This window comes from Ursus arctos, unplaced genomic scaffold (assembly GCF_023065955.2).
Source record: "Ursus arctos isolate Adak ecotype North America unplaced genomic scaffold, UrsArc2.0 scaffold_61, whole genome shotgun sequence".
Classification (NCBI taxonomy): domain Eukaryota; kingdom Metazoa; phylum Chordata; class Mammalia; order Carnivora; family Ursidae; genus Ursus; species Ursus arctos.
In genome coordinates, this window is record NW_026623080.1 from 231,667 (window position 1) to 246,733 (window position 15,067).

At 44.6% G+C, this 15,067-nt stretch overlaps 1 protein-coding gene across 3 annotated transcripts in view; it reads right to left on the reverse strand.

Annotated features, from left to right (window-relative positions):
* Positions 1-15,067, reverse strand: part of LOC125281827 (NF-kappa-B-activating protein-like) — a 215,375-nt gene that overhangs the window by 173,608 nt on the left and 26,700 nt on the right. The window contains exons 7-8 of one of the 3 annotated variants that reach the window (XR_008957912.1): positions 12,348-12,436; positions 10,803-11,751 (exon numbers count right to left, since the gene is read on the reverse strand). The exons of 1 other annotated variant lie outside the window; for it this stretch is intronic. The gene's annotated coding sequence lies outside the window, so the exon portion shown is untranslated. The remainder of the gene's footprint in view (positions 1-10,802; positions 11,752-12,347; positions 12,437-15,067) is intronic. One more of the 3 variants, XR_008957911.1, reaches the window with a different exon arrangement.

The following is a 15,067-nucleotide window of genomic DNA, read 5'->3' on the forward strand; positions in this document are numbered from 1 at the left end:
ATAGCTAAAGATACCAGGAAATTTGTTTGAAAAACCATTTCTCACAATCCTGATTCTTATCTCTTATGGTCCTAGATTTAGTGGTACAGATTACCTAGCATTGGGCAACTAGTTAAACTAGAATAACTACAGATGAATAGTTGAAGCTAGAATGTAGAAACCGCAGTACACTCAGCCAAAAATTCTTATTTACCATTGAAATAATACATCAGTTCCTTAATTTTCTAAGACCGGTTAGGGAAAAAGTCGTAAGGTAGCTGAATTCTTCAGCCCTCTATTGCAAAAAATTTCTTTACTTCGCCATCAAGCTATTCAGCAAGCCATAAGATTAAAAAGAAATAAAAACCAAGAAGCAAGGATCTAGCTATGAAGCCAAAATAACTCTCTGGAAGACCAGTCTGGCAAGAGGGCAATAAGCACAGTTCGTATGAAACATTACAAAATGCCTTAAGAAGCACATAAAGTTAGAGGCTCCTGGGGGACTCACTCGGTGAAGCATCTGCCTTCAGCTCAGGTCATGATCCCAGGGTTGTAGGATCGAGTCTTGCATCGGGCTCCCTGCTCAGTGGGGAGCCTGCTTCTCCCTCTGCCTGCTGCTCCCTCTGCTTGTGCTCTCTCTCTCTCTCTGACAAATAAATAAATGAAATCTTAAAAAAAAAAAAGGAGTACATAAAGTTAGGTTTGGAACTAAATGCAAATATGAATTGTGCTATGTCTGAGTATGTACTAACCCAGAAAAGAGAGGTGGAATGAGTTATAAAGGGCAGTTTATTTATTTTTTAAAAAGATTTTATTTATTTATTTTTGTGAGAGAGAGAGTGAGAACGAGTGGGGGAGAGGGGCAGAGGGAGAAGCAAACTCCCTGCTGAGCAGGGAGCCTGATGTGGGGCTCAATCCCAGGACCCTGGGATCATGACCTGGGCCGAAGGCAGATGCTTTGCCGACTGAGCCACCCAGGAGCCCCAAAGGGCAGTGTGTTAAAAAATTCTGGTTCAAGGTTGCCTGGGTGGCTTAGTCAGTGAAGCGTCTGATTCTTGAATTTGGCTCAGGTCATGATCTCAGGGTTGTGAGATGGAGCCCATATCTGACTCTAGGCTCAGTGGGGAGTCTGCTTGAATGTCTCTCTCTCCCCCTCTCCCTCTGCCCCTACCCCTGAGTGCAAGCTTCCCCCCCTTCTCTCTCTCTCTCAAATAAATAAATAAATCTTAAAAAAAATTTTAACATTCTGGTTCAGCATGGGAAATGTTAAGGTTTCTTTCATTTCAGCACAAAACAGTTTTCATTAAAATTGTCCTTACTCAATGAAAGTAGGACCAGATAAAGGACTAGCTGGGTGATAGGGCAGTAGCCAACGAAAGTCACCTTGAAATGAAAACTGGATCACTCAGGAAAAGGGACAGGGCTTCTGTGACCTTCTCCTGAGCCTACACATCTATCTAGATGCTATATTCGGCTCAAAATCGATGGGCTCCGTTACTGATATATATCAGGTGACCCACGAAGCACGCTTGGTATTAAAAGTAGCAATATAAGTGAACCTGTGAAAACAAAGTCCATGAAAGCGGAAGCTCAAAATGTCCTGCTCCTTCTAATCGGCCAGAGTAAAACCATGTCTCCAGGAGAATGAGGCAGAAATTAAAAATGGAAGGAATGTGATTAATCTGGAGGCAATGGAATGTGGTCTTGAGAGAAAATAATAAAACAATTCATAGCACAATTTTAATAAGACTTCCACCTTCCCATTCTGGTTGTAGGGGCGCCTGGGTAGCGCAGTCGTTAAAGCGTCTCCATTCTGGTTGTAAAGAGTACTCCCAGAGGATTCTAACACAGATAGTTTTTTTTTTAATTAGAAATTAGAAAAAATTCTAACACAGATAGTTTTATTTATTTATTTATTTGAGAGAGAGAGAGAGAGCATGTTCACATGTGCACAAGTGGGGGAGGGCAGATGGAGAAGGGCAAGCGGACTCCAAGCTGAGCAGGGAGCCCGATGTGGGGCTTGATCCCAGGACCTGGAGATCATGACCTGAGCCCAAGTCAGACGCTTCACTGACTGAGCCACCCAGGTGCCCCCTCAACAGAGAAAGTTTTGATTCGATACCTTGAAATGTGGTGTTGCTCGAAGATTGAAGGGACTGTAAGTTTAACCCTAGACCCCCGCTGCTTAAGTAAGACTTGGAAGGAAGAAATAAATATTGAGTATTTGACTTTTAGAGTCTGGAGTATGTTACAATAATTAATATTCTCTTTGTGTTCCATTTCTAAAGCTTATAATTTGTTCAATTTATATTATCTCAGAATATGTACAAAAATGTCTTAAGCAGCAGGACCGAGTGAAAATATAAACCACATTCTTATACCTTCTTTATGGAAAGAGTGAGAAAACAGTGCTTTTAAGCTTCGGCAAGTTTACACTTTGTGTATTCCGCCAAAGCCGAGGGAAAACCATTTGATTTCCATATCTTGAGCAGCCAGGGTTACTCCATTTTAACATAATCTTCCCAAATGCTGCCAAGAACATAGGTACCTTAGAACAACCAGGAAGATCATACCACATGGTGCATTTTTTTACACCTGGACAAAAGAGAGCATTTTAACTTCTTTCTCTGAAATCCTACCTTCTCTCCTTTCCTGATGACTCCTCGGCATAGCTTTGTTTCTTCTCCACTCCACTGCACTGAATGAATCCAGCTTTGCTGTGAGTAAGCTGGCCTGAAAGTTATTCAGAACAGCCCTTCTCCGATCCAAGCAACTCCTCTGGCTCGAGGAGGAAAGATTATAATGAGGGCAACGTCACCCAAATGATCCCTGGTGTGCACGGTGGGTACAGTGGCAGGTCGGGGATGTTAGTCAATTTAGGAGAGGATAAATTCTCTCAAAGCACCATAGCACCCAGCAGCCTGGGGCGCCTGGGGGGCTCAGTTGGTGAAGTGTCCGCCTTTGGCTCAGGTGATGATCCCAGGGTCCCGGGATCGAGTCCCGCATGGGGCTCCCTGCTCAGCGGGGAGTCTGCTTCTCCCTCTGCCTCTGCCCCCCGCCTGCTTGTGCGCATGCGCGCGCTCTCTCTCTGTCTCTCTCTGACAAGTAAATAAATAAAATCTTTTTTTAAAACCCACCATAACCCTATTAAGTGTTCATTTCTCTTCCTATTCTTTGTATTGTCTCAGTCTGTTTTTTTTTAAGAGTTTTTATTTATTTATTCGACAGAGAGACAGCCAGTGAGAGAGGGAACACAAGCAGGGGGAGTGGGAGAGGAAGAAGCAGGCTCCCAGCAGAGGAGCCTGATGTGGGGCTCGATCCCACAACGCTGGGATCACGCCCTGAGCCAAAGGCAGACGCCCAACCGCTGTGCCACCCAGGCGCCCCCTCAGTCTGTTCTTTTTTTTCAAGGTTTTATTTATTTATTTGACAGAGAGAGCGCGCACAAGCAGGAGCAGTGGCAGAGGCAGAGGGAGAAGCAGACTCCCCACTGAGCAGGGAGCTGGACTCGGGCTGATCCCCAGACCCTGAGATCACAACCCGTGCCAAACGCAGACACTTAACGACTGAGCCTCCCAGGCGCCCCTGTCTCAGTCGGTTCTGGAACTTTCCTTCTGTAGAATATTACTTTGAAGTTGCCAAAACACCGGCTTCCTATTATACTACCTAAAATGTAGGCTATCCCCCACACCGGACTCCAGTACTTCATGGCAGGGCTTCTTGGCTCAAACTCTCTTAAATTGCCCCCGTCCCCCAAGATGTAATATCGCGGAGGCTCTATACACACCTGTTCATTTATCCAGTGTCACCGCAGCATGGCAGTTTAGAGCAGGGACTTGACGTCAGACAGACATGAGGTGAAGGTTGAGCTCTGCCACTTGTAGGCACAGGGATTCGGTCAAATCACTTACCCTCCCTAACGCTCAGTTTTGTCATCTGTAGGCTGGGAATAATTACAGTAACATAGATAAGACGTTTAAAGAACAAGACATGTTGTCCTGTCCTCACTTCTCTGTCCCAGGATGAGATGTAACATGGGCCAAATCATAATTCCTACCAAAATAAGCTACATACAGAAAGCTTATAAGATTATCTTAAGCTATTTTGTCCAGGTATCAGCTTTAAAATGGAAGCTGACTATAATTTAAAAACCAGGATTAATGATATCTAGTACCTTCAAGATCTGCCACATGCCACATGGATCAGGTATTTTATTTATTTCAACTACTCAAAATCATAGATTTAGAATACATGACCAGGGAGGGGCGACTGGGTGGCACAGCGGTTAAGCGTCTGCCTTCGGCTCAGGGCGTGATCCCGGCGTTGTGGGATCGAGCCCCACATCAGGCTCCTCCACTGGGAGCCTGCTTCTTCCTCTCCCACTCCCCCTGCTTGTGTTCCCTCTCTCGCTGGCTGTCTCTATCTCTGTCAAATAAATAAATAAAATCTTAAAAAAAAAAGAATACATGACCAGGGAAGTGAAAAGCTTGAGTACACGAAGAATAATTCTGTTACAACTGCGGTGCTGTAGGGGGCACTGTGTGATTTGGTTTCACAACACACACCTTTAAAACAGGAATCCTGGGGCACCTGGCTGCCTAAGTCCAAAGAGCATGCAACTCTTGATCTCCAGGTTGTGAGCTAGAGCCCCACGTTGGGTGTAGAAATTAAAAAAAAAAAAACTTAAAAAAATATGAGTACTGGCATGTTCTAAAATAATTTATTTCTGCCAAGATCTGGGTTTCAAGATACTATTTCTTGTTAACGAATCAGAGTTCCTTGGTAAAATGGCTGATCTTAGGTCTGGAGCAGGAAAAGTAAAAGAGCTGCTCAGGAAATCTTTGCTCCAGAAAACAAGTACATGCTCAAAGACCAATAAGGTCACGCCAGAAGGGATCACGTGTAGTTTAAAGGAACTTTTATTAGCAAATGTGGGAGGCAACCTGACCATCAAAGAGAATAATCAAAATAAAGAATCAAAAATAATGGGGGCACCTGGGTGGCTCAGTCGGTTAAGCCTCCAACTCTTGATTTTGGCTCAGGTCATGATCTCCGGGTCGTAAGATGGAGCCCGGTGTTGGACTCCATGCTGAACATGCAGTTTGCTTGAGATTCTCTTTCCCTCTCCCTCTGCCCCTTCTCTCACTTGCAATCTCTCTCTCTCAATAAATAAATAAAAATTTAAAGTCTTAAAGAATAAAAAATAATGAAAATATAATCCACTGGCTTATAAAACACACGAGTCCATAATTAGAGAGAAAGGGAAAGACAAGACTGAGGGTCAGAAGGAAGAAGAGAGAGAGGTGAGAGGGCCAGGGATAAAAAAGAAAGATTTCTTTTTAAAAGAATACCAGCTCAGCAGCGCCTGGTTTGCTGTCATTTGAGCATCCAACTCTTGATTTGGCTCAGGTCGTGATCTCAAGGTTGTGAGATCCAGCCCCACATCGGGCTCTGTGCTCAGTGCAGAGTCTGCTTGAGATTCTCTCTCCCTCTCCCTCTGCCCCTCCTTTATTTGAGAGAGAGAGAGAGAGAGTGAGTGGTGGGGAGGGGCAGAGGGAGAGGGAGAGGGAGAAGCAGACTCCCTGCCGAGCAGGAAGCCCGATGCGGGGCTCAATCCCAGGACCCAGAGATCACGACCAGAGCCGAAGGCAGATGCTTGCCCACCTGAGCCACCCAGGTGACCCATAAATAAATAAATCTTAAAATAATAATGAAAAAATAAAAGAATACCAGCTCAGATGGTGACTGCACTTATCATGGTGAGCACTGCATAATGTATAGAATTGTGGAATCACTATGTTGTACACCTGAAACTAATATAGCATTGTGTGTCAACTATGCTTAATTTCTTTAAAAAATGGATACCCTGGGAAAAAATTATATTATCGTTAATAAATTCTAGCTAGGCATTGTTGACTGTCACAGTCTCTAATCTTCAAAAAATAAAAAATATAGAAATATAAGAAACTGCCAGCTTAAAAAGGAGGAAAACAACATTAACATTTATGAAGTAGTCTTGTCAAAACAAACTTTTCTAAAATTTTATTTATTTGACACACAGAGAGAGCACAGATGCAGGGGGAACAGCAGAGGGAGAGGGAGAGGGAGAAGCAGGCTCCCCGCTGAGCGAGGAGCCCTATGTGGGGCTTGATCCCAGGACCCTGGATCATGACCTGAGCCTAAGGCAGAGGCTCAACCAATGGGGCCACCCAGGAGCCCTTCCTGTCAAAATTTTTAACCTGAACTGATTCAGTTATGTTGATAGATCTACCCAGCAGTTGATGGGAAATACAGGAAATATGGGAACAAATTTAATGACACCATAATAAAACAGAGTAATCCAGGAGGTGGGACAATCTACAAGACAACTTTTTTTTTTAAGATTTATTTATTCATTTGACAGGGAGAGCAAGAGAGCGCAAGAAGGGGGAGCAGCAGAGGGCAGAGGGAGAAGCAGACTCCACCCTGAGCAAGGAGCCCGACACGGGACTCCATCCCAGGACCCCGGGATCATGACCTGAGCCAAAGGCAGACGCCTAACCATCTGAGCCACCCAGGTGCCCCAAAACAACTTTTTAAAAAGCCAATGTCATAAGAAAGGTGGGAAATAGATGTATCATAGATTAAAAAACCTGAAGAGATGTAATATCTAAATACAACATAAATGTGATGCATGACCTACTTATTCTAAAAACAGCTATAAAAGACATTTGGGACAATTGGGGAAATTTGAATATAGATTAGGTGTATGATGCTATTATGACATTATTAATTGTTTTAGATGTAGCAATAGCATTGTGGTTATGAAGGAACATTTCCTTTTTGAAGGAGATGTCTGATGGAAATATTTAGAGTTACAATTGTCATGACAATTAACTTATTTTCACAAGGTTTAGGAGACAGACAGACAGAAAACAAATACGACATTTAATTAAAAAAATATATATAGGTGAAGGATGTGCCAGGGTCATAATCCTAGTATTCCTTCATTTTTCCTATTTTTTTAAAAGATTTTATTTATTCATTTGACAGAGAGAGAGAGAGACAGCCAGCGAGAGAGGGAACACAGGCAGGGGGAGTGGGAGAGGAAGAAGCAGGCTCCCAGCTGAGGACCCTGATGCGGGGCTCGATCCCAGGACTCTGGGATCACGCCCTGAGCCGAAGCAGATGCTTAACAACTGAGCCACCCAGGCGCCCCTTTCCTGAGTATTTGAAATGATTTGACAATAAAAATAAATGAGGAAAAGAAAGGATATAAAAATAAGTATTTCCAGACATGGTATACGGTCCCATCATAAAATTCATTTTCAAGAAAATTATATAAAATGTCGCTAATACTTGTAATACATTTAAGGGGATTTCTAAATAAATTTGAGGACTTAGTTAAGCACCAGATTTATGTTCTGCAAATTATACACCCCAACAAAGTTACTCTTGTGCCTGGGGAAGTCGGTAGACTATACTGGTTAAAACAGGTAGAGGCAGGATCACTAAAAAGCTTCTAAGGGTTTGCTCTTGACAGAGAACCCAAGCAAATCCAGCAGAAATATTGCATATAGCTAGTACCTGTCATCTCACATGATTATACCCATCAAATTTCTGGAGGGAAGGATAGAAATGAAAAACATCAGGACTATAAAACCAAAGAGAAACTCACTTCTCCAAAGAGATCCAGTACAACCATTACCTAATCTTACCTTTTCCCGTGCAGGGTTGAGATAGACAGGAAGCATGATAAATACCTTTTATTTCATGCTTAATATTTACTGTGGCTAGTAAAACAAAATACTTATTAGCAAGTGTTCCTCAGCTAAATAATTAGCAAACCTTCTTATTTTTTTTTAAGACTGATTTATTTATTTATTTGAGAGACACAGAGAGAGAACAGAGGGAGAGTGAGAGGGAGAAGCAGACTCCCCATGAACAGAGAGCCCCATGCAGGCCTCGATCCCAGGACCTCCGGATCATGACCTGAGCGGAAGGCAGGCACTTGACTGACATAAGTAATTAGCAAACCTTCCGATAAGCAATAGGTACAAAGCAAACATGGATGCTGAAAGTGGAATGTAGTAGTTACATGTTCATGCTAACATTGAAAATTGCTTATATTTGAGATGTGCAATTTAAAATGGTAAATGATTTTTTTTTAAATCCCAATCAACACCTGGCGGCAAGCCCTGCACTCTATCACAAGGTCTGAAGCATGTCATGAAATGATTAAATATAATGAGAATTTCCTCCGTTAGGTAATTAGGGACTTATCACTAGGTTCAATTCAGTCACAAACACAAGGGGCAATAAAATTTAAAGCAAACATCGTTCTGTCTCTATTGAAAATGTTAAGATTCTTCTTTTATGCACCAAAAGATTTACCTACTCAGGTTAGTAGAAAAATGTCTACATTTCCAGAGCCCCACATCAGGGGTGCTGTATCCCAGGATAAGCAGGTCTGAGAACAAAATTAGAAGAGTGTGTGTGTGTGTGTGTGTGTGTGTGTATACACTTGTGCACGCAGTTTGGTTTTGTAAGCCATTTGACTTTGAATGGGTGTGATGTTCAGAACAAGCAATGTGAAATTAACAGTTATGAAAGCACTTTGAAAAGTGAAGTCCTCACACACTTTGGGTACAAAAATTTTATTTAGTGTCGGGGCGCCTGGGTGGCTCAGTCATTAAGCGTCTGCCTTCGGCTCAGGGCGTGATCCCGGAGTTCTGGGATCGAGCCCCACATCAGGCTCCTCCACTGGGAGCCTGCTTCTTCCTCTCCCACTCCCCCTGCCTGTGTTCCCTCTCTCGCTGGCTGTCTCTATCTCTGTCAAATAAATAAATAAAATCTTAAAAAAAAAAAAGACTACATATGTTAGCGGACTGGAGAGAGAAACTTCCCTCGCTGGCTCTGAGAAAGTAAGCTACAATGATGTGAGATTGCCTATGGTGAGGGCCCCACAGCAAGGAATTTCAGGCAGCTTCTAGAAGCTGAGAGTGGCCTTTGGCAGATAGGCAGCTAACAAATAGGGACGTTAGTCCTAAAACCACAAGGAAATGAATTCTGCCAACAACTCAAATGAGTTTGGGAGTAGATGCTTCCTTAGTCAAGACTCCAGATAAAAACATGGCCTGACTGACACCTTGATGACAGGCTGTGAGACCCTGAATAGGGGACCTAGCAAAGCTATGCCCATACTCCTGACACAAAGAAACTATGATATAATAAATTTCAGTTGGTTTAAGCAGCTACGTTTCTGGTAATTTGTTAACATGGAAATAGAAACTTGTTAACATGGCAATAGAAAACTAACACACACGGGCGCCTGCATGGCTCAGTCGTTAAGCATCTGCCTTCAGCTCAGGGCGTGATCCCAGGGTCTTGGGATCCAGCCCCGCATCGGGCTCCCTGCTCCGTTGGAAGCCTGCTTCCTCCTCTCCCACTTGCCCTGCTTGTGTTCCCTCTCTCGCTGCCTGTCTCTCTCTCTCTGTCAAACAAATAAATAAATAAATAAATAAATAAATAAGATCTTTAAAAAAGAGGAAAGAAAGCTAACACACAAGGTGCAATGGGCTGAGCCAAAGTCTAGCTGTATGGATGTGAAAGGCCTGAATTCCCTGTCATTATCTGGATCAGGGAAGGCAAACAAGTTTCATCCCCTCTTCCTATGCCTGCTAGTGCCACTCTCTGGAGTGTCTTGGGGTAGATGGAATAGTTGACCAGAGATGTCCATGCCCAAATCCCTGTATCCTGTGAATATGTTACGTTATATACCAAAAAAGGACTTGGCAGGGGCGTCTGGGTGGCTCAGTTGGTTAAGGGTCTGACTTCAGCTCAGGTCGTGATCTTGGGGTCCTGGGATGGAGCCCTGTATTGGCCTCTGTGCTCAGCAGGGAGTCTGCTTGAGATTGCCTGTCCCTCTCCCACTGCCCCTTGCCCCTCCACTCCAGCTCGTGCTCTCTCTCAAATAAATAGATAAAATCTTAAAAAAAAAAAAAAAAGGACTTGGCAGATATAATTAAGGTTATGGACCTTAACATAGGGAGATTATCCTGGGTTAGCTGGGTGGGGCCAATCTAATCACACAAGGATCTTAAAAGCAGAGAGTTTGGGGTGCCTGGGTGGCTCAGTCGGTTAAGTGACTGCCTTCAGCTCAGGTCATGATCCCAGAGTCTCAGGATTGAGTCCTGCATCGGGCTCCCCGCTCAGCGAGGAGTCTGCTTCTCCCTCTGACCCTCCCCCTTCTTATGCTCTCTGTTTCTCTTTCACTCTCTCTCTCTCAAATAAATAAAAATCTTTAAAAAAAAAAAAAGAATTATAATAGAAAGCAGAGAACTTCACCTGACTACAGGCAACAGACTTGTGGCAAAAGGAACAGTGGGGGAGATTCAGATTGTGAGAGGGACGCCACCAGCTGTTGTGGAAGGAAGGCCGCACAAAAAGCATGAGAAGAGGGGCGCCTGGGTGGCACAGCGGTTAAGCGTCTGCCTTCGGCTCTGGGCGTGATCCCGGCGTTCTGGGATCGAGCCCCACATCAGGCTCCTCCACTATGAGCCTGCTTCTTCCTCTCCCACTCCCCCTGCTTGTGTTCCCTCTCTCGCTGGCTATCTCTATCTCTGTCAAATAAATAAATAAAAATCTTAAAAAACAAAAAAAAGCATGAGAAGAAGGTTTCTAAAAGCAAAAACTGCCTCCAGCTGACAGACAACAGGAAAGGAGGTCCTCAATCCCCAAACTACAAGAAACGAATTTAGCTAAAAACCTGCATGACCTTAGCAGTGAATTCATCCCCCAAGTCTCCAGAAAGAAAGACAGCCCTGCTCACACCAGGACTTTACCTCTGTCACACTGTAAACAGGATCCAGCAAAGCTACTTATTACCTAGACTGCTGGCCTACAGAACCGGGAGATGAGAAATTTGTGTTAAGTGACAAAGTTTGTGGTCATTTGCTACGGCAGCAGTGGCGAATTCATACATGCTGTGTTGGGGAGGCTTCTGACCCTAGATCTGGGGACTGTGCTAAAGGGCTCATTGACTGAGCAAAGATTTGTGCCATGGAAGCAACATCGAGGTGGCTTATAGGGTTCTTCGTTTGTTACCCATGATCTCCATGCTATGCTCAGGGGTAGAAATTACCTAGCTCTTCCCTCTGCCTGGAAAGCCCTACGCCACCCCCACCCCCGGCCCAGATATCTGTAAAGGCTTGTTCTCTCACTTTCTTCTGGCCTACACTCAAAACAAATTCACCAGGGGCTCTTAATTGCCCACCCTCACTAAAATTTCATCTCTTACCCTTCTCCTGGAAACATTTTACACCATGTCCCTGCTCCATTTGTTTCCCTCTAGCTCTTAGCACCTCATCGTACCCTTATTTACTTGGCTTACCACCTGCATCCCCACCAGTAGAGGCACGTTCCATGCAGGCGGAGGTTTTTGTGTCTTTTGTTTGACAGTTTATTCCCAGAACCTAGAACGGTGCCCAGAGCCTAAACATCTGTTGAAATAAGCACTAAAATGAAGAGACTTTCTTTTTCTGGTTTGTCAAGTTCACACATCCTGGCATACTACGGTCATCTTGTCTGGAGGGACTGGAAGGGAGGTGGGTCGGCACAGAATACAGAAGGCATAACCGTGGCGGACACCCTTTCCCAGGGTGAGCTTGGCTCTTCCATCATGCTGGCCGCCTGGACGGGAGCAAGTCGCTACACTCCCATCGGGTCCAAGGAGGACTGGAGGAGAACGTGGTCATAATATGCAAATGATTCCTCTTGCACTAGTTCTTCCACCTGGAAGGAAGCAGAACACACAACCAGGTTGGATGCCGTCCCTTCCAGTTCTGCCCCTGATGCTATCACACAAGGAAATCCTTTGGATTCTGGGCCAATTTAGGTGCTTCACTATGTAAAACCTTCTCACTTCAAGAGCCAACCAAGTGTGGCTGTCCCTTGCTTACATGCTATAAATAACCAAATTAACCCATCTACAGGATGTGGGCTGCAGACACCAAGCTCGCAAAAAGAAAGCCTGGAATATTCCCCAGGATGATGGGACTTCAGCAGGTTTACAAGGTAAATGGCCAGCATTACAAAATAACACTTGCCCTGCTGAGGACTGCTGATTTCAGGGTCAGCAAGAGGGGGTTTCAATCTGCTTAACCCTAAAGTGAGACACAAGCAACATTCTTGTCGGAAAGAGAATAGATCAAGGCCTGGCTCCAGACCTGGGAATGTCCTGGTGAGCTCCCCCCCTTTTTAAAGATTTTATGTATTTATTTGTCAAAGAGCATGCAAGCAGGGGGAGCGACAGGCAGAGGGAGAAGCAGGCTCTCTGCTGAGCAGGGAGCCCAACGCGGGACTCGATGGCGGGACCCTGGGATCATGACCTGAGCCAAAGGCAGATGCTTCACCGACTGAGCCACCCGGGCGTCCCTCCTGGTGAGCTCCTTAAATGAAGTTCTCAAGAAGCAGGTTCCTGTGGGGAAATGGAATTGGGAAGTGAGCTTCGAGATGGGTAAGCGGTTACCTGATTCCAGGTGGCCGCCAAAGGGCACTTTGGCTTGGAGCAGTTGTGGCAGTGAACTTGGTCATCCACGATCTGGCATCCGAAGTAGTCTTTCGGACCGGCCCTGCGGCAGACCTGCCTACAGCTCAAGAAGCACCTGTGTTCGCTGCCGGGCTTGACCCAGAAACTGCTAGCACTCGGGTACGCTCTTCTGTGAAAGCACTTCTTCTGATTTTGATCCAAATCCAAGACGACTTGGATCAGATTCAACAATCATACCGTATCTTGGGGCGCCTGGGTGGCTCAGTCGTTAAGCGTCTGCCTTCGGCTCAGGGTGTGATCCCAGGTCCCTGGGATCGAGCCCCACATCAGGCTCCTCCGCTGGAAGCCTGCTTCTTCCTCTCCCACTCCCCCTGCTTGTGTTCCCTCTCTCTCTGGCTGTCTCTCTCTGTGTCAAATACATAAATTAAATCTTAAAACAACAACAACAATCATACCATATCCTGCACAGCTCTGCCGTGCGCGTCTGCTTTCAGACTTCTTCAGGGCCTGCCACTCCTCCACCACATGTCCCCTTTTGGGAGGGGCTGGGGCTGTCCTTCTCTGCATGTTTCCCTGAGCACCGACTTTGAGCTCAAAGGGGGAGACAATGCTCAGGTATGCAGAGGTCCCTTAAGAAATTGCATCCAGGCCGACAGGACTGCCATAGACATGTGTATTCTTTGTGTAGATTTCCTAAGTGCTTGCACAGAGCAATTAGCTCCGAGAAATAAGGACACTGGGAAGTTTGGAGGAAAAAAAAAGAATATGTTCCTTTCAATGCCTGACTTAGAACTTTGAAAAATTACTAGTTATTCCTGAAACTCTTCTAAAATATCGTCACTTCTGTGACATACTGTGCTGCGGAAGGAACTAATCATCTTATACCTCTGCTTAGAAACGTCTGCCTCAACAGCACATAAAGTCCAATGATACAAGAAAGAAACACCATAAAAACAAGACAGAGGGTTGAAAGACTCTACAAGTGCAGATTTAGGACAGTTTAGATAAGAACTAGAGCAATGAGGGATTTTTCTTCATTTCTTTGCTTTATTTTAAAATGCCTCTTAGGGGGCACCTGGGTGGCTCAGTTGGTTAAGTGTTTGACTCCTCATCTCAGCTCAGGTCTGGATCTCAGGGTCATGAATTCAAGCCCCACCTTGGGCTCCATGCTGGGCATGGAGCCTACTTAAAAAAAACAAATTAAGGGGCACCTGGGTGGCTCAGTTGGTTGAGCGTCTGCCTTCGGCTCAGGTCATGATCTCAGGGTCCTGGGATTGAGCCCTGCATCATCGGGCTCCCTTCTCCATGGGGAGTCTGCTTCTCCCTCTCCCTCTGTGCTTTCTCCCTCTTTCAAATAAATAAATAAAATCTTTAAAAATAATAAATTAATGTTAAAAATAATAAAATGCATCTTAGGGAGGAAAAAGAACTGGAGTAATAATGCAGTGTTTCTGATTCTCTGCCAGCCTGTCCATCTAGATATTCTGCAATAATTATTAGAAATAGAAAGGTAAAAAATACTGCTATTGTGCTTACATCCATTACAAGCCGCCAAAAGAGTCTGACCATCAGAGGGAAAGCTCACATTTCTCAAGTCTAAGCAATCAAAGTATAAAGCATTTGATCCTTAGGACGCCTGGGTGGCTCAGTTGGTTAAGTGTCTGCCTTTGATTCAGGTTGTGATCACAGGGTCCTGGGATCAAGCCTCATGTGGGGCTCCCTGCTCAGCGGGGAGCCTGGTTTTCCCTCTCCCTCTGCCTACTGTTCTGCCTACTTGTGCTCTCCCTTTGTCAAATAAATAAATAAAATCTTTTTTTTTTTTTTAAAGATTTTATTTATTTATTTGACAGAGATAGAGACAGCCAGCGAGAGAGGGAACACAAGCAGGGGGAGTGGGAGAGGAAGAAGCAGGCTCATAGCTGAAGAGCCTGATGTGGGGCTCGATCCCATAACGCCGAGATCACGCCCTGAGCCGAAGGCAGGCGCTTAACCGCTGTGCCACCCAGGCGCCCCAAAATAAATAAAATCTTAAAAAAAAAAAAAAGCATTTGATCCTTTCTTCCTCTGAAGTGGTCTGATCAATTTAATTTGGGACGGAAAGGAGGATTATCCACTGGAGATTTAAAATATTTTTCAGCAGAACAACTGTGATTAGAAAAAAATTTTTTAGGTAAATGTATAAAAATATACCTCCCACAGGACAACTTCTTAAAAAATCTGGTGATTTAAAATTAACAAGGAATAAAAGAACGAAGGGGATAATGGTGGACTAGGTTATATCCAACTAACCTGTGTGCCAAAAAATGATAAATTCTGGCAAAAAATGAAAAACTGTTTGCAGGCATTGGAGAGTGACCTAAAGGGTAGAAATTGAAGGGGATCAGGCCATTGGAAGAAGGGAAACATTATAGGTTACTCCCACATCTAGCAGGTTCGTTGCCTTGAAATAACCCCCAGGCTGCATGGCATGTGGCCCCAGAAAGTGAGCGGAAGCTGCAGTCTCTATGGCCTTTGCAGGCAGAGGACAGCGTTCAGCGGTGCTAGATTGCCTATGAATGT